We start from the raw sequence: 24,277 nt of genomic DNA, 5'->3' as shown, positions 1-24,277 counted from the left end.
AAAGTCTTCAGCATATCCTCAATCAAAAAGAGCTCAACATGCGGCAACGAAGATGGGTTGAACTATTGAACGACTACGAGTGCGAAATTCGCTACCACCTGGGCAAGGCCAATGTAGTGGCTGATGCCCTAAGTAGGAAGGAATACTCGGGCCGCCGAGTAAGATCCTTAACAATGACCATCCATTCCCACCTGACCATACAAATCAGGGAAGCCCAACTAGAAGCCTTGAAACTAGAGAATGTGGCAGGTGAGGCATTAAGGGTAATGGATAAAAACTTAGACGTCAAGGATGATGGAACTCGTCATCTCATAAACTGAATCTAGACCCCGAAGTTCGGCGGGTTCCGAGACGTGGTCATGAATGAAGCACACAAGACTCAATAATCCATCCATCCATAGTCAGACAAGATGTATCTAGACCTCAAAAAGTTATACTGGTGGCCGAATATGAAAGTTGAGATTGCTACTTATGTGGGCAAGTGTCTGACTTGCGCCAAGGTCAAGGTGGAATACTAGAAACCCTCGGGACTACTACAACAGCCTGATATACCGGAATGGAAGTGGGTACGGATAACCATGGACTTCGTAACCAAGCTGCCTAAGACTTCAGGCGGGTTTGACACTATATGGGTAATCGTGGACAAATTGACCAAGTCTGCGCACTTCCTGCCAATAAAGGAAACCGACAAGATGGAGAAGTTAACCATGACATACATCAGGGAGATTGTGCGACTACATGGTGTACCAATATCCATTATCTCTGACCGAGATAGTAGATTCACTTCGCGATTTTGGGAGTCCCTGCAGAAATCCTTGGGAACTAGGCTAGACATGAGTACAGCCTACCATCCACAAACTGACGGACAAAGCGAGCGCACTATACAAACATTAGAAGACATGTTGAGAGCATGTGTGATAGATTTTCGTAAAGCATGGGATAACCATTTGCCGCTGATTGAATTCTCCTACAATAACAACTATCACACCAACATTAAAGTCGCTCGATTCAAAGCTCTCTATGGTCGCAAGTGCAGAAGTGGGGGATACTCAGCTAGCTAGGGGCAAGTCCCTAATAGCACCCTTACTGGTCCTGAAATCATAAGGGAGACCACAGAAAAGATTGTTCAAATTCGGGAAAGAATGAAGGCGTCTCGTGATCGACAAAAGAGTTACACAGACAAGCGACACAAACCCTTAGAATTTCAGGTCGGAGATCGAGTATTACTAAAAGTTTCGCCTTGGAAAGGAATGATACGTTTCGGTAAACGTGGGAAACTAAACCCGAGGTACATCGGACCGTTCGAAATCCTTGCCAGGATTGGTCCTGTGGCGTACAAACTCCCATTACCTCAAGAACTAAATAACATACACCCCACATTTCACGTATCCAACTTAAAGAAGTGTCTGTCTGACGAGACACTTGTAATACCTCTCGACGAGATCGAAGTTAACGAAAATCTCCACTTCGTAGAGGAGCCAGTTGAGATTATGGATCGAGAGGTCAAAAGAACAAAACAAAGTCGTATTCCCATCGTGAAGGTTTGATGGAACGCTAAACGAGGACCTGAGTTCACCTGGGAGCGTGAAGACCAAATGAAACAAAAGTACCCGCATCTTTTCCCAAACTCTTGAAGTCCCGGCCAAAGCGTAAATTTCGGGACGAAATTCCCTCTAACAGGGGGGATGATGTGACAATAGTCAAATTCGGGTCAAGTCTAAGCCGGACAAAGTCAACGAGTCAAACTGGTCAACTCAATTAAACCTTGTATATTAGGGTTTGTATTATGTAATTTCAGTATAACTCACTATCTTAATGAGAAAACATCGCCTGGAAAAATTATGTGTTTAATTTTTCTTAACCTTAGAACTAAACAATGTACAAGAACAATAAAACAATGTTGCATACTCATCGGGAGTGTGTAAGATCCTAAAACATGGCTTAACGGGGTTCACGGACCTTACGTTGAGGAGCCAAACACTCACTATTGTCACACATGAAACCACTCTCAGTCGTTTTCACTCTATCTCTCTCTATTGTCAAATCTCTCCCAAATCTCTCCAAGAATGTCAAATCTCTCCCAAATCTCTCTAAGTATGTGAAATCTCTCCCAAATATCTCTTCGTATGAGAAATCTCTCCAAGAATGTCAAATCTCTCCCAAATCTCTCTAAGTATGTGAAATCTCTCCCAAATCTCTCCAAGAATGTCAAATCTCTGCCAAATCTCTCTAAGTATGTGAAATCTCTCCCAAATATCTCTTTGTATGAGAAATCTCTCCAAGAATGTCAAATCTCTCCCAAATCTCTCTAAGTATGTGAAATCTCTCCCAAATATCTCTTTGTATGAGAAATCTCTCCAAGAATGTCAAATCTTTCCCAAATCTCTCTATGTATGTGAAATCTCTCCTAAATATCTCTATGTATGAGAAATCTCTCCAAGAATGTCAAATATCTCCCAAACCTCTCTAAGAATGTGGAATCTCTTTCAAATCTCTCTCAACTTTCTATAATCACTCGGGGCATCCCGACCCTCGAATTTGGCGAAAACAGCCCAAAAACGGAAGTCTACGCGAAAAACGGACTTAACGAGCCGAAACCCCTATTAGGAACCGAAACCCCTCTTAGGACCCGAAAGTCCTCTTAGGAACCGAACCCTTCTGAGCCGAAGGCTGCTGAACCGAACTCGAAAGGTCCTCTCGGGCCCGAACCTCGCCTACACACTCGAACCCGAACCTTCGGCACATTTCGGGTCTGATCACTTTCTCTTCTGAAGACCGAGCCTTCGCTTCTGATAACACCGAGCCCTCGCCTCTCGCTTCCTCGCCCCCTTCGCTTCGCGCCTAGCAGCATTAGGGACCGAACCCAGCCTCAGGAGGACCGAACCTCGGCCAGGACCGAGAGGTCTCGCTGGGAAGCCTCTTTTCTCCCGATTTTCGACTAATGTTGCATTTTAGGCCCATTTTTAATTGTTTTAACACGGGATTTTCACCCAAAACTTTATTTTAACATATAAGACCCCTTAAGTAATGAATAATCACGTTTTAAGGATAAAACGTTATCCAAAAGAGAGTAGGTGAAGTAGAAAGGTGGAGTGTTGACTTTACCTTATTTTATGACACAAGCAACCCTATACCCACTCCATGCCTAACCCACACTCCTCCCCACCATACCTTGTCACTTCCTTGTACTTTTACCCCTCTCACAAGCCATCCCCACGTTTTTAGGGCTGGTCACTCAACATCTCTCCTCACTTTCTTTCAATTACTCTCATTTCACCAAAGATCCAACTCCAACTTTTCCCTCCAACTTTTCTCTCTAATTCAAGATCCCAAGGCTGATCATCAAGTGTTCTTCCACTCTTGGTAAGTATAATTCATCCTCCGTGTGATTATTGCACTTAATTCTATTCAAATCATTGATTGCTTACACAAACTCCATAACTATGATGCTAGATTCTCGAAAATCTTCAAGGCATCTCCAAGTGTTCTTGAGTGAAACACTTCCATTCTTCAACAATCATCTACTGAAATCACTTAATGTGAGTTCATACCCCTACATTTTCATGTTTTCTGAAGTTTTTAGGGGGAGAATACAAGTAAAACAACAAGAACAAAACTAAACTTTTCTAACAGCCTTCATCAGAAAAGTTGGACCCCATTCACGGACTGTTTTGGACAACTTACACATTTTTGTTTACAAAACTGTTTTAGGTGTAAGTGGTTCTAGTTCATAGCTTTAAAATGACTAGTTGCACATCTCCATACGATTTTTCTACAATTTATGGTGATTTTTACAAAACTGCCTATCATCTCAAACACTATAAATTTCATTTCACCTTGTAACATGTTGAGCAAGGTATATATCATTATGTGATTATGTGTTATTGTAGTATGTGACATTTTTGTACTCATATCTAGATGTACACCAGTTAACAAATGAATTTTCACTAGATAATACATAGAAATAACCAAGTGTTATAATTAAAGTACACCCATTACATACAAATGTATTATTAAACTATCTTAAGTATAGTTTGTGTACTTTACTATTTCTACCCTTGTTTTGAGAAACTATAATAGGTATAGTTTATGATACTTTACAAAATACAAATATGTTTTCAGAAGGGTACATCTGTACAAAAAGGGAACTTTCGTTACGTTAAGTGTAAATTCATTACAAAAGCGTTTTCATAAAAGAGTTTTTATACATTACAAACGTTTTGGGATAAACTATAATAGGTATGGTTTATGTTTCCATTAACACAACAAACACATTTCGGAAGCTTTTATTCCCACAGGAAAAGGCTTTACACTTATGCATACCACACGTAAACTTGTAAACCTAAGGAAAAGGCTTTACACTTATGCATACCACTCGTAAACTTGTTAACCTAAATTGTGAGACATTCTCTTTCGTACGTCTGAGTGCGGAATCTAATTCCTGCTAGTTATAATCAGAGTCTCCTGGAGGGAGAACGTGATAGTTGTGTATAGATCTATATTGGGTTTGACACCCCACACCTCGCTGCTAGCTACAGCCGGACCTGCAGGTCTACGGGTGACAAGTGTCATTTCAGTTTCGCGATGCCTGAGAAACATCGTGGCAGGTGTATTCAGTCATTAGTATGATTATAGTGGCTCACATAGGGATCTAACCACATAAGTTTACAGGGATTTCCATAAATCAAAAGGGGTTTTATGTCAATTTAAAATCACTTTTTATATCAATAATTACAGATATTATGGTATATTTTCAGTCTTGGTATTTAAGACCACACATCATTCATTTCGGTCCTGGTATTTAGGACTACATGACTTTTATAAGGAAAATATTGGATTTTTCTTGGTAACATACATCTCTTTACAATGATCAATTTTCAAACTCTCACTGTCAAAAGCCTATGAACTCACTAACCTTTGTGTTGACACTTTTTGAAACAATTTGTATTCTCAGGAAATCACTAAACAGGAAATCAAGAGCATTTTGAGAATGGGACGTTAAGGCGTCAAACATTTCATATTTTGTCAACATATTGTAATTGATTTTGAAACATGTAATTCATACAATGATGTAACTTTTTCAATTATATATATGTTGGTTGTGTTTGCTTAAATCACTATTGCATTTGGGGGTGTGACAGCATGACAAAAGACTAAAGGGTAATAAGGATTTTCATGAATGACAAAAGGTGTTACTCTTCATTTCAAAGTTAAAGATTTTCCCGGGCAAGCTAAAGACACGGTGGGATGGTCCTTTTGTGGTGAAACAAGTGTTTCCATATGGAGCTATTGAGCTTATATCAAAAGATGGAACTCCTTTCAAGGTTAATGGGCATAGCTTAAAAAAAATATGAAGAAGGAACCCCAAAAGATGAAGGAATTGGAGAAGGGCTGCATTTGGAAGAAACTACAGAAACGTAAAGCAAAAAGGAGTCCAACTAACGACTCCTCAAAAAGAAGCGCTTCTGGGAGGCAACCCAAGTTTAGAGTTTGCTTTTGTTTCTTTTTCATTTTATTTTCGTTTTTTTTAGGATTTGCTTTTATCAATCTTCTTCTGTGATTAAAATGATTGCTTGAGGGCAAGCAATGTTCAAGTGTGGGGTTGGTGGCATAAAATTTAAGAACTCAAATTTTTATCAAACAAAATGAGAAACTCGTCGAGTCCATGTACCTACTCGGCGAGTCCATTTGAGAAATCCCGAAAAATAACGGATTCGTGTATCTACTCGGCGAGTAGGAACCTCTACTCGGTGAGTCCACGTATTTACCCGAAAAAAAATTAATTTTCACATTCTGTAAATAAGGGGTTTTAACACTAGTTGGTATAACACAATTACAAACGCAGCCACCACCCGCTCGACGAGCAACTCTTCCTCTCAAGTTTTCATCTCCATTTTCTAGTTATTCATTCCAATTCCGTCTAAAAAGGTAACAATTTTCTACTTAATGTTGTTAAAGTTCATATCTTGGGTAGATTTATGGCCATAATCTGTGAAAAACTGGATTTTGGGGTTTACTCCAATTCTGGGGTTTTGATTTTTTCTGACGAATTAGGTTGTTTTAGACAAAAATTCTTGCAAAATTATGCTTAATAGACATACCAAGAAAAACCCCTGGACTAATTTGTGTATTTGGATGTTTGATTTTGTCCGAATCAGGAATGGACTCGCGAAGTTCATACTACTCACCGAGTCGGTTCTTTGACTCGGCGACTCCATGTTTCAGATGACCAGAATTTTTACATTTTTAATTTTATTGTGTTTTGTTTGTGGTGTTCTTTGTTTTGCAGAAAACATGTCTAGGCGTGGTCCGAGCTCAAGAGGAGGCGGTTATGGGGACATCCCATGGCTAAAATTCCTACAAATTATTTACAAATCCTCACTCGCCCGTGCAAAAAACAAGCTGGAAGCACTAAAACGCAAGGAGATATATGTACCCAATGAGATAGACTGGCACTGGATGGGTCAAGCTGGATTGGAGGAGGAGTTGACTCCTTATTTGCTCAAGTCCTTTGAAAACAATGGGATGATAATAATTTGTGATGGGTGGAGTCGATTGTTCAAAATTCAAGAACCCGTCTACCAAGAATTATGGTGGGGATTCTTTTTGTTAGTCCCAAAACTGAGAATCCAATTTAGTAATCAATGAAGTTAATTGCAATTAGATAGAGATTGAGATGAAGAAGAAGTAGAATCAAGCATGCACACATCTATTGCCATTAAATGTCAAGTACATCTTGATAAAGTACAACTACTGCAGAGTTCTGACATCAAGCAAAAAAGTACAAACCGACACAACACAGTTGCTATAAATAGTACTCCTTCTACCAGCACAAGAGTGTGCAGCCGAACACATGAGTGCGGCCGCACACACGTGTGTGGCAGCACACATTGCAAGACAACACATAATCACTGCAAAAAATGACACTATCAGCTATACAAAATTATGCCTAGCTCAAACCACAAAATTATGTTCTTTCAGTCTCCCCCTTGGTTTGAGACTAGCATAGTCTTGTCTTCACTCCTTTGGCTCTTCAGCAGGCTTCTCAAACAACCTAATATCTGGTCTCCCCACCGATCCCATCCATAATCTTCCATTTATGATTGTAGCCACCATTGCAGTGTATTCTTTAGCAGCAACTTCCATTACGTCTTTTCTACAGATTATCTGGTGACGAGCCAGAGTCAGAATATCCCTTTCTCAAAAACGAAGAAGATCTTTTGCATTAATCAGCCTCAAAACATGTTCTTGATCCTTGAATTTGCTAGCAGCAGTTGCAGTTTCGTCATCGTATGCCCAAAATTCCATATTGTCAAGATATCCCTCCTGGAAGTGCTGAGGGATTGGAATTTCTTGTTGCTTTTTTGTAGCAGGCCATAAAATAATCTTCATAGGTTTGCCTGTTTCTGGGTCGAGAACATCCTTTTCCTTTCGACAAAGGGCTTTGGCAGTCTTCATACTGGGAAAATTTTCTTTGACCTGCCTATCAAGGAACCTCTTAAAGTTAGATGTACTTGGATCTTGCGAGGGATTGTGAAAGGGGACCCTAGATAATTCTGCTAGATCAGTTTTAGTCCAAGAATTGAAATCACGGGTGCTTTTGTAACACTCAGATATTCCTGAGTTTCGCTTTACCACCCACAAATTCGTTTATGGATCGAAAGCCCACATACGGATACCAGATCTGTCACCATACTCGTCACCAAACTTTCTCTTTTTCAAATCTGTTATAGTCAGAACAGGGTCTTTTTCTTTCCGATTTTCATTGGCATTTTTCATGAATAAAAGTCCTTCACATTGATTTTCAGTCACAATTCTTTTGCCCTGTTTGATTGTGATTCTGGTTCTGCTTCCTTCTGGTTCATTTTCAAATCTGTTGACAATTGTAGTTGTTCTTGGAGCAGGTGGGTCAACAGGTAGATCATCAGTTGCAAGAGGTGATTGAGCAGAAGGAGGATCCACTACTCCATGAGGCTGTTGGAAGAGGGCTTTGACTTTTTCAACAAAAGCATCATACAATACGTTCTTGAGATTGAAATAATTAGCTAGAACAGATCCAAGACTCGTTTGTAGATCTTTGATTTGTTTGGTCTTTTCTTCATCCTTTGCCCTGAGCTCAAAGATATATGCAGAAAGCTAATCCATTTGAATTGACTTTTCAATGACCTGTTGGCGGAGAACTCCAATTTCTTCTCGAAGATCAGACGAAGAGAATTTGTCATCATCTGTTTGACCCTTGTTAAATGATATTCCTTTCCTGCGTGAAGATGTTGGACTAGATTGAGCCAGATGTCTTACTAATCTGATAGAAGCTTCATCTAGAGAAGGTCGAGTTGGAGAATATTCTGGAATAAAAGAGGATCCACCAGTCTCGAACATGGTACTTGGACCTTCATTAGTCTGCTTTGGACGAGAGTGAGCAGAGGTTGTAGTGATTGTTGAAATAACTTGAGGAGCACATTTTACAGAAGGTATCTTCAGACTTTCAAGAGATTGGCTTGTTCTTATGGAAGTCTGAGAATTCTAAGGTTCAGATAAGTTAGAAATGATTGGAGCTGGTGTTGAGACAAGTGACACAGAGGGAGGAATCTCTGATGTCACATCTCCTTGGCTTGTTGTGACTTCCAAGGGCTTTGAGGTAGAGAGTAGAATTTTGAGAAAATTTCCTTCATCTCTAGTCTTGGTTGCTAGAGAAGCAACTTCATTGACTTTATTTACACGGCTGCCGGGAATATCAAGAAAAGGATCAAAATCTTCATTACCAAAATCAAACTATATGTTTGTTGGAATGTCGTCATTGATTCCTGTAAAGTCGATTTCTTTCAAAAACTCCACATCTTCATAAAGATCATCGTCATCATCCCCTCGAGAAGATTTTGAATCATTTGCTTTCTGATAATCATGCTCATCAGCTACATAAGCTGTGGGAGAGTGATAAATCTCCTCCACTTCAGGCTCGGAGGGAGAGTGATGAATATCTTCATTTTCCATTGGCATAGGTTGTTCTTCTGATTCTTCTCTATCATCCTCTTTAAAAATTCCAAATTTTATCAATGGAAATTTTCCTTCAAATACAAATTTCCTGCCTCTGTTTTGTTTCATTAGCCCAAAAGCACTTGGACCAATGGATTTGACATCCAAGATATCATTTCCTCTCTGAAGCTCGAGGTGATTCACATTAAGGATGATTTGCAAAAATCTTGGATACATCCAGAATTTGTCCCTTTTGCTCCCTTCAAGATTTAAAATCATTTCATTCATTATGAATTTGGAGAAATTAAATTCAAAACCTGCCGCCAATGCTGCAATGGCACCAGTGTTGGCCAGAGAAATCGGGTTTGCTCCTGATCTTCGGCCGGAAATGCAGCTCACAAACACATGAGCCAAGTACTTCCAGCAAGGAGGAAGCAACTTCTTAATTGTAGGAGGAAAAGTTCCCTCATATCCCATATGCTCTAATACTTCCTGAGTTTGCTGAACATCAATCTCCATGGGGTGCTCAGGTATGTCCTCAATTTGGAGAGATTCTCTAATAATGCTTTCTGTTACTTGAATTTTCTTGTCTTCCATTGTTGCTTCAACGAATTTTTCTCCCTGACCATTCTTCTTTACAACAGCATTCCTCTAGAATTCCATAATCAAACTTTGGTAGATATCAGGACTTGTAGTTAGAGCATGAACCAAACAGGATTTCTTCAAGCCATCCACAATGAATTTCAAGTCATTGTGAACTGTAGGAGGGTCTTCGAGAAAAATTGCAGAATTATGAGCTTTAGCAAATTCCATGTCTCCCATGTTAATCTGAAAGTTAACACACAAAGTTATTAGGTCAAAACAATAAAAAATTGAAGCCGCACAGGAGATATCACACAACCGCACACGTGAATACACACAGCCGCACACGTGCAAGTGTGCGGCCGCAACCGCACATCCAGAAAATCATGCAGCCGCCCACGGTCAGCCGCACACGCCTATGTGCGGCCGCACTCACCGTGTGCGGTTATCATCGAAGACAAACAATTTGTTATGAAGATCCAGCAGCAAACAATCAAGATTCAACAGCAAACATTGAAAATTTTCACCGAGTTCATAAGAATTTACCGAGTCAAAGCTTTGAATTTAGAATGAGATTAAGAGAGAAACAACGTGCGTGTGCGGTTGAGGCAAAAGTAAATGACGGTGAAAAAGGCTCACCGCACACACGCTATATATATGCACAAAATTTACACTTCCTCTCCCTTGTCCTTTAATTATTTATCCCAAAACCCCTTTCACTCACAATTTTCTCAAAAATGAATTATTTTGAGGATTAATAAAATATTAATTTCAAAGTTCCAAAAAAAAAATTTTTAAATAAAAAATTAAAAATTAAAAATTAAAATGAGATTGAAAATATTATTGATGACAAGAATCAATTTAAACCTATATAAATTGTTTTAACCTGTTGAGATTTAGGGATCAAAGTTTTTAGACAACCATTATCCGCTTAAACACGAAAAATTGTGACAAAATTAGGACATACTATAAGTGACAAGACAATGTGATCTTAAATTCCTAGATATTATATCTGATCCTAAGTTACTAGATACTATATCTTAGGGACCATTCAGCTGACGACGACCAGGGATATGGTTGTCCACCTAAATTGAGCAGCGAGATCTATAGACAATCTGTATGTGTTCAATTTTAAGTGTACTAGAACGTGTTTCCCGCTTCCTGATATGCCCAGCCATCAAGAACTTCCAGAGTACACCTTACACCGGGTTAGCAGACAACCATTCAGAGAGACGATAGATTCATAATTCTATTACTTATTATTTATTTCTTCAGAGGGGTTGAGAAGTAGAAGGTTGCATATGCTGTGTACCAGGTCGGATTAGAAGTCACGCAAAGGAGACATCATATGTTGTGTACCAGGTTGGATTGGAAGTCGCGCAAAGGAGACAACATATGACTAACAGACGGAAAGAAAGAAAATGATATTCTACAGACCTAATTTATCGGAATTTACCAGTCGCTCCATCCAACCTGAATTAAGGACAGAATCCGCACATCGAGGAAAAGTTATACCACGGTTCCAAGTACGGGTTCAATTAATGTGACGAGTAGATTCCCATATATATATCTCCCTGCTCAACCTGTCCAAGCGTCGTATTATCAGTCTAAATGGAACTATCTAGGTCAAGATTTGTCAAGTCATTTGATTTCTTAAGTTCAATTCTACCTAGTCATGTCCATTTAGAATCTTTCGTGCCTACCCGCACATCAAACCAGAGCATAGACCCTTCAACTTTGGGTACATTACACAGACTCAGGTTGCCTGTTATCACATTATCATATCACTTCCCAAGACATCTCCCTCAAACATAATTTCTAATTTTTAATGTTTTTGGATTTTCTATTTTTAATGTTTTTGCATTTTCTATTTTTTAATGTTTTTGGATTTTCTATTTTTAATGTTTTTGGATTTTCTATTTTTTAATGTTTTTGGATTTTCTATTTTTCTCCCCCTAAATTTGTGCATAAAAATGAAATAAAATAAAATGTGCAAATTTATACAAAACAATTAATCCTCAAAACGAATCATTTTAGAAAATTAACCAGCACATCGAATCGAGCTTTGTTAAAAGGCTTGGTGAACAGATCTGCTACATTATTATCAGAGCGGACCTATTCTAGCCGAATGAGCAAACGCTCATAACATTCTCGAATAAAATGAATCTTGATGTCAATGTGCTTGGTTTTTGAGTGCTGGACCGGGTTTTTGGCAATTTGGATCGCAGCCTCATTATCACAAAAAATAGGGGTTTATTGAAAATTCAAACCGTAGTCGAACAACTGATGTTGGATCCAAATGACTTGAGAACAACAAGGAGATGCAGCAACATACTCCACTTCTGCTGTTGAGGTTGACACTGTGTGCTGCTTCTTGCACTGCCATGACACCAGTCTATCTCCCAGAAATTGGCATCCTCCTGTAGTCGATTTTCTATCAAGCTCACACCCACCATAATTGCTGTCTGCAAAAGCATAAAGATCAAATTCGAGATTTTTCGGATACCAAAGACCCAGTTTTGGGCACCCTTTGAGATACCGAAAAATCCTTTTAACAGCAATTAAATGAGAGAGTGTAGGATTAGCCTGGTAGCGAGCACATTGACAGACCGCAAACATGACGTCTGGGCGACTAGCAGTAAGATACATGAGTGATCCGATCATTGATCGATAATGAGTTTGATCTACGGATTCACCCTCAAGATCAGGAGTCAGAAGAGGCCATTCCGCCATGGGCGTAACAGCAGGTTTTGCGTCTCGAAACCCGAACTTCTCCAGTACATCTTTCACATATTTTGATTCATGAATAAGGATTCCGGTTGAAGATTGTTTGACCTGAAGCCCCAAAAACGTGGCCATTTCCCCAAGTGAACTCATCTCAAAGCGCTTCTTCATCACCGCTTCAAACTCTTTGCAAAGTTGGTGGCTTGTCGACCCGAAAATGATATCGTCCACATAAATTTGAACGAGAATTTGATCTGGACCGACATGCTTGAGAAATAAGGTTTGATCAATGGTGCCTCGGGAATAGACGTGATTGAGCAAATGCTGAGTAAGAGTAGCATACCAAGCTCGAGGAGCTTGATGCAATCCATACAAATCTTTGTCTAACTTGTAAACATGGTTTGGAAGAGATGAGTTAACAAAACCAGGTGGTTGGTCAACGTAAATCTCCTCCTTGACCTTGTTGTACAAGAAAGCCGTCTTAACGTCCATTTGGTATACAGTAAAGTTCATGTAGGAAGCATAGGCAAGGAAGATGTGAATGGCTTCCAAATGAGCAACTGGAGCGTAAACTTCTGTATAATCAAGACCCTCAATTTGCCGAAACCCTCGAACCACCAATCTTGCCTTGTTGCGCACAATGACACCTGAATCGTATTGTTTATTTCGAAATACCCAACGAGTATCAAGAGATTTCTTTCCTTTTGGTAGCTCCACCAATTTCCAGACTCCGAGTTTCTCAAATTGATTTAATTCATCATGCATGGCTTCAACCCAGCTGGGCTCATTCAGAGCCATTTCAACAGATTTAGGTTCTATTTGAGAGATGAAGCAAGAGTAGAGACATGTATTAACATCCCCACTTTTACTTCTCGTTTGAACACCGTCGCCCAACTGGCCAATGACGTTTTCTATCGGATGATCTCGCTGAATACGTGTAGGGATCTGATAGCTAATATCATTGACAGAAACAGGAAGATTATGAATATTAACCGCTCCATCATTTGCTGTATGATCTGTAAAGGATGAACAAGGTTCGTTTGAAGAATCTGCTACAAAATCTTCTGCAATACTTTCTGGAAAGAGAAGTTCCATTAGATTTGAAGTTACAACGGAAGTCTCATGGTTCATGAACTCTCTTTCCATCGGAGTTAAAGGAGTAACAATAGCATCAGGAGAAGATTGTTGAGGAGACTCAGAAGATTCAAAATGAGCAGAGGGTACCAATGGAGGATCAGAGGAAATCAATGGTGGTTGATAGACAACTTCATCTTCTTCGTCTTCACTAGGAACCTTCGAATTGGAAGTAGATCCTTCTTGATTATCTGAAGACACATTGAATGATTTGAAAAGAGATGTGTAGTCAAATAACCAATCAGGATCCACTCTTGCATCTGTCTCATTTTCCTCAAGCCAACGAACATCAAAGGATTCTACAATCTGTTTAGTCTTCTTATTGTAAACCCTGTACGTAGTTCAAGTAGCATAAAAAAACAAAGTAACAGTCATCGGCTTTGGCATTGAATTTGGGATTGGATTCCAAGTGGAGAAGGGTGCAAGTGCAGCCAAATACTAAAAAATGACTGACAGATGGCTTGTGTCCAAATAAAATCTCATACGGTGTCTTCATTCTGGCTTTGTTGATTAGCACACGATATAGAACATAAGACGCGGTGTTAATCGCCTCTGCCCAGAAGAATACAGGAAGCTTGGAATCACAGAGCATCATCCTTGCAGCATCTTTTAGAGTTCGATTCCGACGTTCGGCAACCCCATTTTGTTGAGGTATTCGAACAGAACTGAATTGACGCACAATCCCTTTCTCAGCGCAAAAATGATCAAGAACAGCGTTCTTGAACTCTGTTCCATTATCGGTACGCATCGCTTTCACTCGATTTTTAGTTTGATTTTCGATCATCACAATGAATCTTTTGATAAGGTCAGCAATTTCAGCTTTTTTAGACAAAAAGAAAACCCAAGTGAAACGAGAGTAATCATCAATCACAACAAGGCAGAAAGAGTTGCGATTGATGCTTAGAACATTAACTGGACCAAATAAATCCATATGCAATAACTCGAGCACTTGACTTATGGAGTTTATCTGCTTTGGAAAGTGTGGTTTCCGATGTTGTTTTCCCTGAGCGCATGAAACACATTTTTCAAAAGTAATGAAATCTTTGATGGGTAGCCCGCGGACCAATTCGTTCTTTGCAATTCGATTCAAGTTCTTTGCATTTGCATGACCGAGACGACGATGCCACAGCATCGCATTTTGTTCAGAAGCTTTGGAGAACAGACAAGTGATATCGTCAGGGAAATTGCTATTCATGTCTATAATGTAGGCATTTCCATCCCGCTTAGATTGTACAAGAATCCAATCTTTAGGGATAACAATGCCAGGCTTTAAGATCAGACATTCCTTATCTGTGAAATGCGTAGAGTAGCCCTTGTCGCATATCTGGGATACACTCAGTAAATTGTGCTTCAGTTCCGGAGCAAAGTTAACATTCTCAAAATTCAATACTCAATTAGAAACAGTTTCTCTTTGAGTAATTTTTCCACCCTCTCCGCCCGCAAAAGAAACATATCCTCCATTAAAAGTTTGAATGTCGTGCAATTGGGATATGTCTCCAGTCATGTGTCGGGAGCAGCCGCTGTCGACATACCAAGGTCTGGCGACATTCCTCCGCAACTATCCCTGCACGATAAGGAGAATTAGTTAGTTTCGGGGACCCAGGTCATCACAATCCTGGGTTGACCCTTTCCTTTTACAACTTTTTCATTTGATTCTTTCTTTGCTTTTGAATTAGAGAGTAATGGAGATTGATCTGAAAAAGATTTTGGAATCCACTGAAGATTAGGTTTTAAAAATTTGTAATTTTGCTTTGAACCGGTGGATTTTCTACTTGAAGAGTTAGAAGCTCCTGTCCTGCTCTTTGACAAATTCGACTTAGGCTTAGCCTGAGTTGATTTTGGCAAACTTTTGTTGTTCTTACGAAAAACCTGTTTATTCTTTTGAAATCTTTTGAATTTTTTGTTGAATGTTGTATTCAAATCTCCATTTCTAGAATGAGTTTTGGGAATTTTTCTAGTTAAAGATCGTCCCTGAAATTCATTCTCCCCTCTTTTTAGTAATCAATTTAGTAATCAATTGTTAGTCCCAAAACTGAGGATCCAATTTAGTAATCAATGAAGTTAATTGCAATTAGATTGAGATTGAGATGAAGAAGAAGTAGAATCAAGCATGCACACATCTATTGCCATTAAATGTCAAGTACATCTTGATAAAGTACAACTACTGTAGAGTTCTGACATCAAGCAAAAAAGTACAAACTAACACAACACAGTTGCTATAAATAGTACTCCTTCTACCAGCACAAGAGTGTGGCAACACACATTGCAAGACAACACATATTCACTGCAAAAAATGACACTATCACCTATACAAAATGATGCCTAGCTCAAACCACAAAATTATGTTCTTTCAGTCTCCCCTCTTTTTGTTGTATGAGATACAAACATCCGGTTCATGCAATTTCTTGCAATGTGTCCAGCAGTGCCACAGTTAAAACAAATTTGTTTGTTATCAGTAGCTTTGGCGCTACTGTTGACAGTGTTATTCTTTGCTTTTCCATTTCTAACACTTTTACACTTGCAAGATCCATCATAGAATTTAGTAACAGATGTGTTAGATGTAGAGACATGTAAATCACGTTTAGCAGTTTGATCAGAAACAACACTATTAGAAACAACATTGTCAGACTGAAATAAAATACCACCCGACACAAAAACATTTGTGTTTGATTTTGACACAGACTCATTACTATAATTAACACCAGACTCAATCACAACATTATTTAACTCAAAAGTTTTCAGCTGCATGCTCCCCCTGAACTATTGATATATTTGCACTTGAAGTAAAAACGTTAGTATGCAAAGTCTCATAACTAGACTGTATTTCCTACTCAGAAGCTGAATTTCCATACACCATGCAAGGTTCTCTGTCAATTTCTTCTTGAGACAGGGGAATAGCAGTATAGTTGTGATTGAAAGGAGGAGGGACACTTTCAAAACCTAATCCAACTTTTATTTGATTACCATGAGTGATATCTCTCCAGTGTGATTGACCTTTGATTAATTTTGCAATCTTTTCACTTGACCCATCGTATTTTTTGAAATTAAATTCAGCTTTTTCAAAACAATTTTTCAATGTGTCAAGTTCCCTGGTTAAAGCAGCAAGTTTTCTTTTGAGATGATCATAGTTCTCGCATTTGTTGCTGTAATCCTCTTGCAGTTTTTTAAAGTCTTTTGTTTTATTTTCTAATTGAGTTTTTAAGGGCTTTTGATTTTACCTAAGAGTATATCCCTCATATTTCAAGTCCTCGTTCTCTCTTTTGATTAACTCAATTTGATCTCTAAAAAATTTAACAGTTTTAATACAAGATTGAGAACAGCCGAATTCACTAACCTCGTATTTGACTGGTTCAGGAGTGGTCTGTACCATGAATGCAAACTGCAAATTCATCATCTCTTCCTCTGGATCTGCTTCCATTTCTTCACTTGCATCCTTGACTTGAGCAAGATTTTCCTTTTTAGGTCCCGAAATGTTTAGGGCCTAAACTTGATCTTCCCAATGAAACGATTGAGCCACCATTTCCATCTTTGCAGATTGATTGTTTGAAGATGATCCTCTGTTGTTGTTGTGAACATAAGTTACTGGCACCATGGTTCTTTCAGAGTTTGCTCGCTGATTAGGTTTTGGACATTCCCTTGCAAAGTGTCCTGGTTCGTGACAATTATAACAACGTAACTTTCCTTTGCTAAAACCCATATTTTTATCTGAATTTACACCCCAATTGTTCATTCCAGTCTTTTTTGAGAATTGTTTAGCCCTTAATACTGCCATTGCCATTTTCCAAGTAATATCCATCTCTTCCACATCTTCAGGATGGATTTGATCAAGATCAGTGAATGAGAGTTGTGGAGAGAGGTCTCTAGCAACAAAAGCATTATAGCAGTTCACCAACCCAGTAGCTAGAGCCATATTTTCCTCCTTTTCCTTTGTAAATGAACTTTGGGAACCAATTTCATTAGATTGAACTGAAACACTTGTGGAAGAACTAACTCAAGAACCAACTTGAGATATGTTTTGAGGGATTTGAGTTTGTTGCATTTTCGGTATGTTGTATGGTATGTTTTGGTGGGCTGCATAAGGTTGAACTTGTGGAACCTGGATTTGAGTATTTTGATGGGTGGTGAAACTTGAGAAAGCAGTGTTGTTGTTTTGAATTCCAAGATTGGCTGAAGAGTACGAATTGACATGGTTGATTTCTCCTTGTTTATCATCAAGATCGCAAGCTTTGATGATTGCCATTGTTTCAGACAAGCTTAAACGGTTCAGGTCTTTTGTCTTTTTAATCACCGAGACATTCATGTCCCATGATTTTGGAAGACAATTTAGTAATTTCTCGTTGATTTCAGACCTAGTAACCATCACACTTGCGGAGCTCATTTCAGTGGTTAGTGTGATAAATCTTTGCAATTGATTTTCCAATGTTTCTCCCAATACATAATTGAACATGTTGAATTTCTGTCGGAGCATGTCTTGTCGACTTTCTTTCATGTCTTCATTTCCTTCATAGACTTCTATGAGCGCTTCCCACAATTCTTTTGTTGATGTATATTCACGAAACCCTTGTGCAATCTCAGGAGATAACGCCATAGTGAGTGTGGTAAGTGCCTTTTCATGTTCTTCAACTCTTTCAAAGTCATCATCAGTGTAATTTTCAATCTGTTTGTCAATTACCGTGCCATCTTCTAGAGTAGAAGTAAACCTAATTGGTCCTCTTAAAATGCTTCTCCAAATTTTGAAATCCTTCATTTTGATGTATTTTTCAATTCGGTATTTCCATTCAGGAAATCCTTCAGCTGATAGCAATCTAGGAATACGAGTAGCGGATCCCATAATTGCATCCAAATCTTTACGAGCAATCATGCTTTGAGATTCCATTTGAGCAATCTTCAACCGCACACTAACACTCAACCGCACACTAATACTCAACCGCACACTAACACTCAACCGCAAACGAATCTTAATCGGACACACTTTCCAACCATACACATGTAACCACACACAAATTAACAGCAAACACTACACTTGTAACCGTACACACTTCAGCAGCAAACACCAACCACACAAACTTTAACAGCAAACACCAACTGCACACAGCAAATATCAACAACACAAACTTCAACAGCAAACACCAACCGCACACAGCAAACAGCAAACACAGTAACATCACACACTCAATCAGCAGCAAACACAATAACAACACACACTTAATCAGCAGCAAACACAATAACAGCACACACTTAATCAGACACGCTCCACCGCACACTCACATTAACAGCAAACCTTCAAAGTCATCAGCAAACATTCAAAGTAACCAGCAAACCTTCAATAATCAGCAGCAAACCTTCAACAGTTCTTCGATCAAAATTCTTAAAAACAGTGAAATTTTTGCACTCTCACACTCAAAAATAACTTCAAATGATACCAAATTGGCTCTGATACCAATTGTTAGTCCCAAAACTGAGGATCCAATTTAGTAATCAATGAAGTTAATTGCAATTAGATTGAGATTGAGATGAAGAAGAAGTAGAATCAAGCATGCACACATCTATTGCCATTAAATGTCAAGTACATCTTGATAAAGTACAACTACTGCAGAGTTCTGACATCAAGCAAAAAAGTACAAAATGACACAACCCAGTTGCTATAAATAGTACTCCTTCTACCAGCACAAGAGTGTGCAGCCGAACACATGAGTGCAGCCGCACACACTGTGTGCGGCCGCACACACATGTGTGGCAGCACACATTGCAAGACAACACATAATCACTGCAAAAAATGACACTATCACCTATACCAAATGATGCCTAGCTCAAACCACAAAATTATGTTCTTTCACATTTTTACCATCTCCTTCCGAGGTGGTAATGATTACTATAATCCGGACATTTTTACCTTTTGTCTTAGAGGGGAACTGCACCAATGCAGCATAACGGAGCTTGCACGGAGACTAGGGATCTATGATCAAAACATAATCATGTCCGAAAATTGTGAGTCATTCCTTGAACACTGCTACACGGACCTTTCCCAAAGAGGTGGCTGCATCTACCCGGTGGAACACAACTGCCAACCGGGTCTACATTCCTTCTTCTGCTCAAGAGGGAGTCATCAGTTCGCCCATCCATTGCTTGATCCACTGTCTTATCGCAAGCACCATTAACATCCAAAAGGATGATGACAAGGTACCTACTTTCGATATCTTCTACATGTGGAGCATCGTTACCTGCAATGTTTTTTTGCAATTTTCCATATTGTATGGCAAAATACTTAGAGGAGGGGTGGCTAAGGAGAGGATTACTTCCAAAATCAACAGTGGAATGTTTGTTACGAAGCTGGCTAGGACGTATGGGATTTTGGACTAAGGGGCGACAAGGGTATTGACAATGATTCCTACTCCTCCTTTTAGCACCACAATATTTAGGATGGCAAGGATCATTGAGGATTATGGTGGGGGCATATTGGAAATCCAAATGTGGATGAGGTGTTGGCACTCGAGAAGCCATAAAGGAGGGTGAAGCAAAGAAGGGAACATGTCCGAGAAGACCCACTGGTCAGTCCGGTGGATGACGAGCTACCAATGGACTGGTACAACGTGGATATGAGAAGGTACCAAGACAATCTTGGACAGAGTATGAATTACTATAACGAGTCATTTGTTTACTTGTTTGAACAAATGAATATTGAACCAAAACCCGGACCTGAATATCCCTATATTCTAAGTTGGGAAGGGAGGGCGAATCAAAGAAGGAATTAAGTCGGTAGTAGCGGAGGATGACGAGCTACCAATGGACTGGTACAACGTGGATATGAGAAGGTACCAAGACAATCTTGGACAGAGTATGAATTACTATAACGAGTCGTTTGTTTACTTGTTTGAACAAATGAATATTGAACCAAAACCCGGACCTGAATATCCCTATATTCTAAGTTGGGAAGGGAGGGCGAATCAAAGAAGGAATCAAGTCGGTAGTAGCGGAGCTGGAGGAAATGAAGAAGATGATGAAAATTGATGTTTTGTGGTTTTTATTTGGTTTTTTGAAAACTACTTTTATTTGTTTTGTGTGTTTTGTGTGGTTCTTGAACATTTAGTACTAGGTTTATGTTAGAGTTTGTTTATTGTTATCAATCACTTGTGGTTGTGTTTATATTTTTTTAGTTTGAAGCTTAAGAAGCATGCAAGAGTCTAGATGTCGAAGCTAACCAAGTGAGAGTTGGATTTAGATGAGGATGTTGAAGTTTTGAGTTTATGATCGAGTCTGTTAGTGAAAATGGTTAAAGAGTGTTATTTAATGAAGAAAGATAAGGAAGGGATACTAAATTGTCATTTCCAAACACCTCAGAAACGGATTCAAAGCAAAATAAAAAATTTTCCAATCGGCGTTGTACTCGCCGAGTGCATACCCTGGGATTGATGAGTCCCTATGCAAGTCCGTGACTTTTCTGCTAGATACACTACTTCTCGTCGATTTGTCATATTGACTCGACGAGTCACTCAATATTCCATTCTAAAGGCTTACATTTTGTCCACATTTGATACGGGCTTTACTCATATTCTTTGGGATTAATTCCTGAAGATTTTCAGGACTATTTTCCTTCATATTTGGAGACGTACCACACAAGATTTGACACCCAAGGCATGGATGAGTTGTTCCCATGTCTAAAGTCAATTGAAGATGGAGATTTTCATGAATAAATATCGCCCTCGCCACTACTATCCCAGGAGAGTTTGTTCTAATTACCTCTTTATTTTGTCATTTTCTTTATCATGCATAACATGCAATGGGGACATTGCATAAATTAAGTGTGGGGTAGAGGGTTGATTATATTAGTTACACTAATCCTAATTTAGGTATAATTTTGAAATTTTTGCATTAAAATTACTAGGATTAATTTAGAAAATTTTGGTGAAACAATTAGGATTCCATGCTAGTGTTATGTTTGATGATTGCATGAAGACCCAAATGTTTAGTTGAGCCTATATACGTTATAATGCATTTGTGGCCTCCTTGATTCTAGTGAAATCATGGGAAAAAACACAACCTTGCTTAGTTTGAGGGATGCAATATGTTTAGCATCGTGTACTTGAAATGTATCCAGGAAAACTAATATTTTTAACCAATAAAGGTTGAAGTTGAGCGTTCATGCTTAAGCATGTAGGTTTTGAGCAGAAAAAAGTGAGTTACATGTGAAAAAAAATAGTGAATTACAAGAAAAGTTGTAAGAATTTTGGAGCAGTCAAAGTGAAGATTAAAAGATCAGAGTTCTAAAAAAATCAAAAGTTGAAGATACAAAAAATCATAAAGGTGGTGAATTCAAAGAGATTAAAGATTAAACTATCAAAGAAGTGAATAATTCCAAAAGTACCATAGTGGTATCAAAAAGTTGTAATTTTTTAGATTATGTATGCTTGGGTTGCTCAACCAAAAATACCTTGAGGTTAGGAAGTTTTCCGCGGATGGATTCGGAGGGATGCATAAAATGAGCATTGTTCAAAAGAAGTGGGCAAGTGTTTATGAGGATTGCGAGTATTTAGAATTGAGGGGGTCCTTTGTTAGTCCCAAAACTAAGGATCCAATTTAGTAATCAATGAAGTTGATTGCAATTAGATTGAGATTGAGATAAAGAAGAAGTAGAATCAAGCATGCACACATCTATTGCCATTAAATGTCAAGTACATCTTGATAAAGTACAACTACTGCAAAGTTCTGACACCTAGCCAAAAAAGTACAAACTGACACAACTCAGTTGCTATAAATAGTACTCCTCCTACCAGCACAAGAGTGTGCAGCCAAACACATGTGTGCGGCCGCACACACATGTGTGGTAGCACACATTACACGACAACACACAATCACTGCAAAATGACACTATCATCTATACAAAATGATGCCTAGCTCAAACCACAAAATTATGTTCTTTCATTCTTAGGAAGTTTTTTTTTGGCAAAAATGCATGTGTTGCGGTCTTGGCGTAATGGTTGGGTTCAATTGGGATTGTCATATGTGATATTAGTGTTCTAAAATTTATTTTTGCTTGGGGGCAAGCAAAAGTCAAGTGTGGGGTATTTTTATATGTGCATATTTAGCTATATATTTAGTATAGATTTTTATGATTTATTGGCTAATTATTTGCAATTTATGGACAAAAGGTACTTAATTGTGTTTTAATTATATTTTCAGCACAAAAGATATGCTTGGAAGAAAAAGGAAGCAGGAGATGCAATCGGAACCTCAGGAACTGAAGAAAGAAGAAAAAGAACCAAATCTTGAAGGACTCGGCGAGTCTGAACGACTACTCGACGAGTACCCATGAGTGTTCACGAAGCAAAACACAAAGTCCTTGCCGTACACAAACTCTACAGAGGGGACTCGGTGAGTCGGTTATCTACTCGACAAGCTGACCGTGCTTTCTGAAATCTATAAATAGAAGTCAAATTCCCGAATTGAGGCTCTCTCTGGAATCCTTGGGGAATTACTTTGCGAATATGAAGGTATCTGGACCTCTGGAAATCTTGAGAGAAACTCTAATCTTCAAATTCTAGGGAGATTCAAGGCAACATAAGTTTACTTTTCACTTTATTCCTTAATTGAACTATGGTTGAAGGATTGTTATCTGCTGTAATTATGAACTAAATCTTATAGTTTCTATTTAGGGTAGATAATTTTACAACTATGGATTAATTTATGGTTGGATTAATTGTTTATTGGTGAGTTTTGTTAAATTAAGCTTGTTAAGGAACCTTATGCATTAACCATAACTATTTTCTTTTAAGTGACAAGTAATTAAGCTGCATGGACATCTCTTAATTGGGTACCTCATGTGATTTATGTGAAAACATTGTTATGTGCCTAGGAATAGTGAATGTTAAACTAGGGTTAACTAGAAAATGGGTAAATTAATGTGTAAGCTTGTATGATAAGTAATCAACAAGAGGTTAATTGAATTATTAATTTAATTAGCTAACTACAAGTCTTATTTCACCCGAATAATTAAACTAGGAACTTCATTAGTTTAATTACTTGATCACGACTTAAATTAATTTATTTCCTAAGGATTGTAATAGCGAATGTGAATCTAATCACTTTAGTCGGTAACTAATAAGAATTAGTCCATTGCACTTGCCATAAAATCAACCATAGGAGTACATGAATCGCAGCTAAACAGAAACCTTTTTATTAATGAATATAGTTGGTTTTTACTTTTTTTAAGTTGTTAGTTACTTAAATTGTGTGTTAGTTAGTGTGTTAAAGTTTCTAGTCTTTAAAAACTAGAGAAAACATTTTACTTTTATTACTATGTTTAGTTAATGCTAGTTATTAGTTTAATTTCCGTTCCTTGAGTTCGATACCGTACTTGCTCAACTATACAACTAATAGACAGGTTCACTGCCTTTGTGTGTTTAAATTACATCTTTAAAGTAGGACTAAAACCAGTGCATTTATATACGCATAAATTATGTATTTCATCACAACTAGTAGTAGTAAATCAAGAGAGGTACGCCCTCCAAGAACCCATGTAATTCGAATCAACAAATTGTATTGATATCTATATTCTATTTTAGTGAACTTGACATTCTTACAATACCTACTACTACTTATCACCATAAGTACATTTTAAGAATGTGGGCGAAACTTTTGGGAATGATGCAACAAAACATATGACTTCTATACGTGTATACATAAATGTATATAGATGATATACAACTAGAAACGACCAAAGTTACTTACGAGCTTGTTTCTTACCCTACAACTAAATCACACATTCACATGGAAATAAGAAGACAACAAGCAAAACACCAATCATGCAGATAGACTCTACTACTTTCCAAGTCGTGGTCACGGCTGCAGTGACAGCCATCATGGCACA

Source organism: Lactuca serriola, chromosome 2 (assembly GCF_051521515.1).
Source record: "Lactuca serriola cultivar US96UC23 chromosome 2, Lser_US96UC23_V15, whole genome shotgun sequence".
NCBI classification, from domain to species: domain Eukaryota; kingdom Viridiplantae; phylum Streptophyta; class Magnoliopsida; order Asterales; family Asteraceae; genus Lactuca; species Lactuca serriola.
This window is presented reverse-complemented; position numbering follows the sequence as displayed.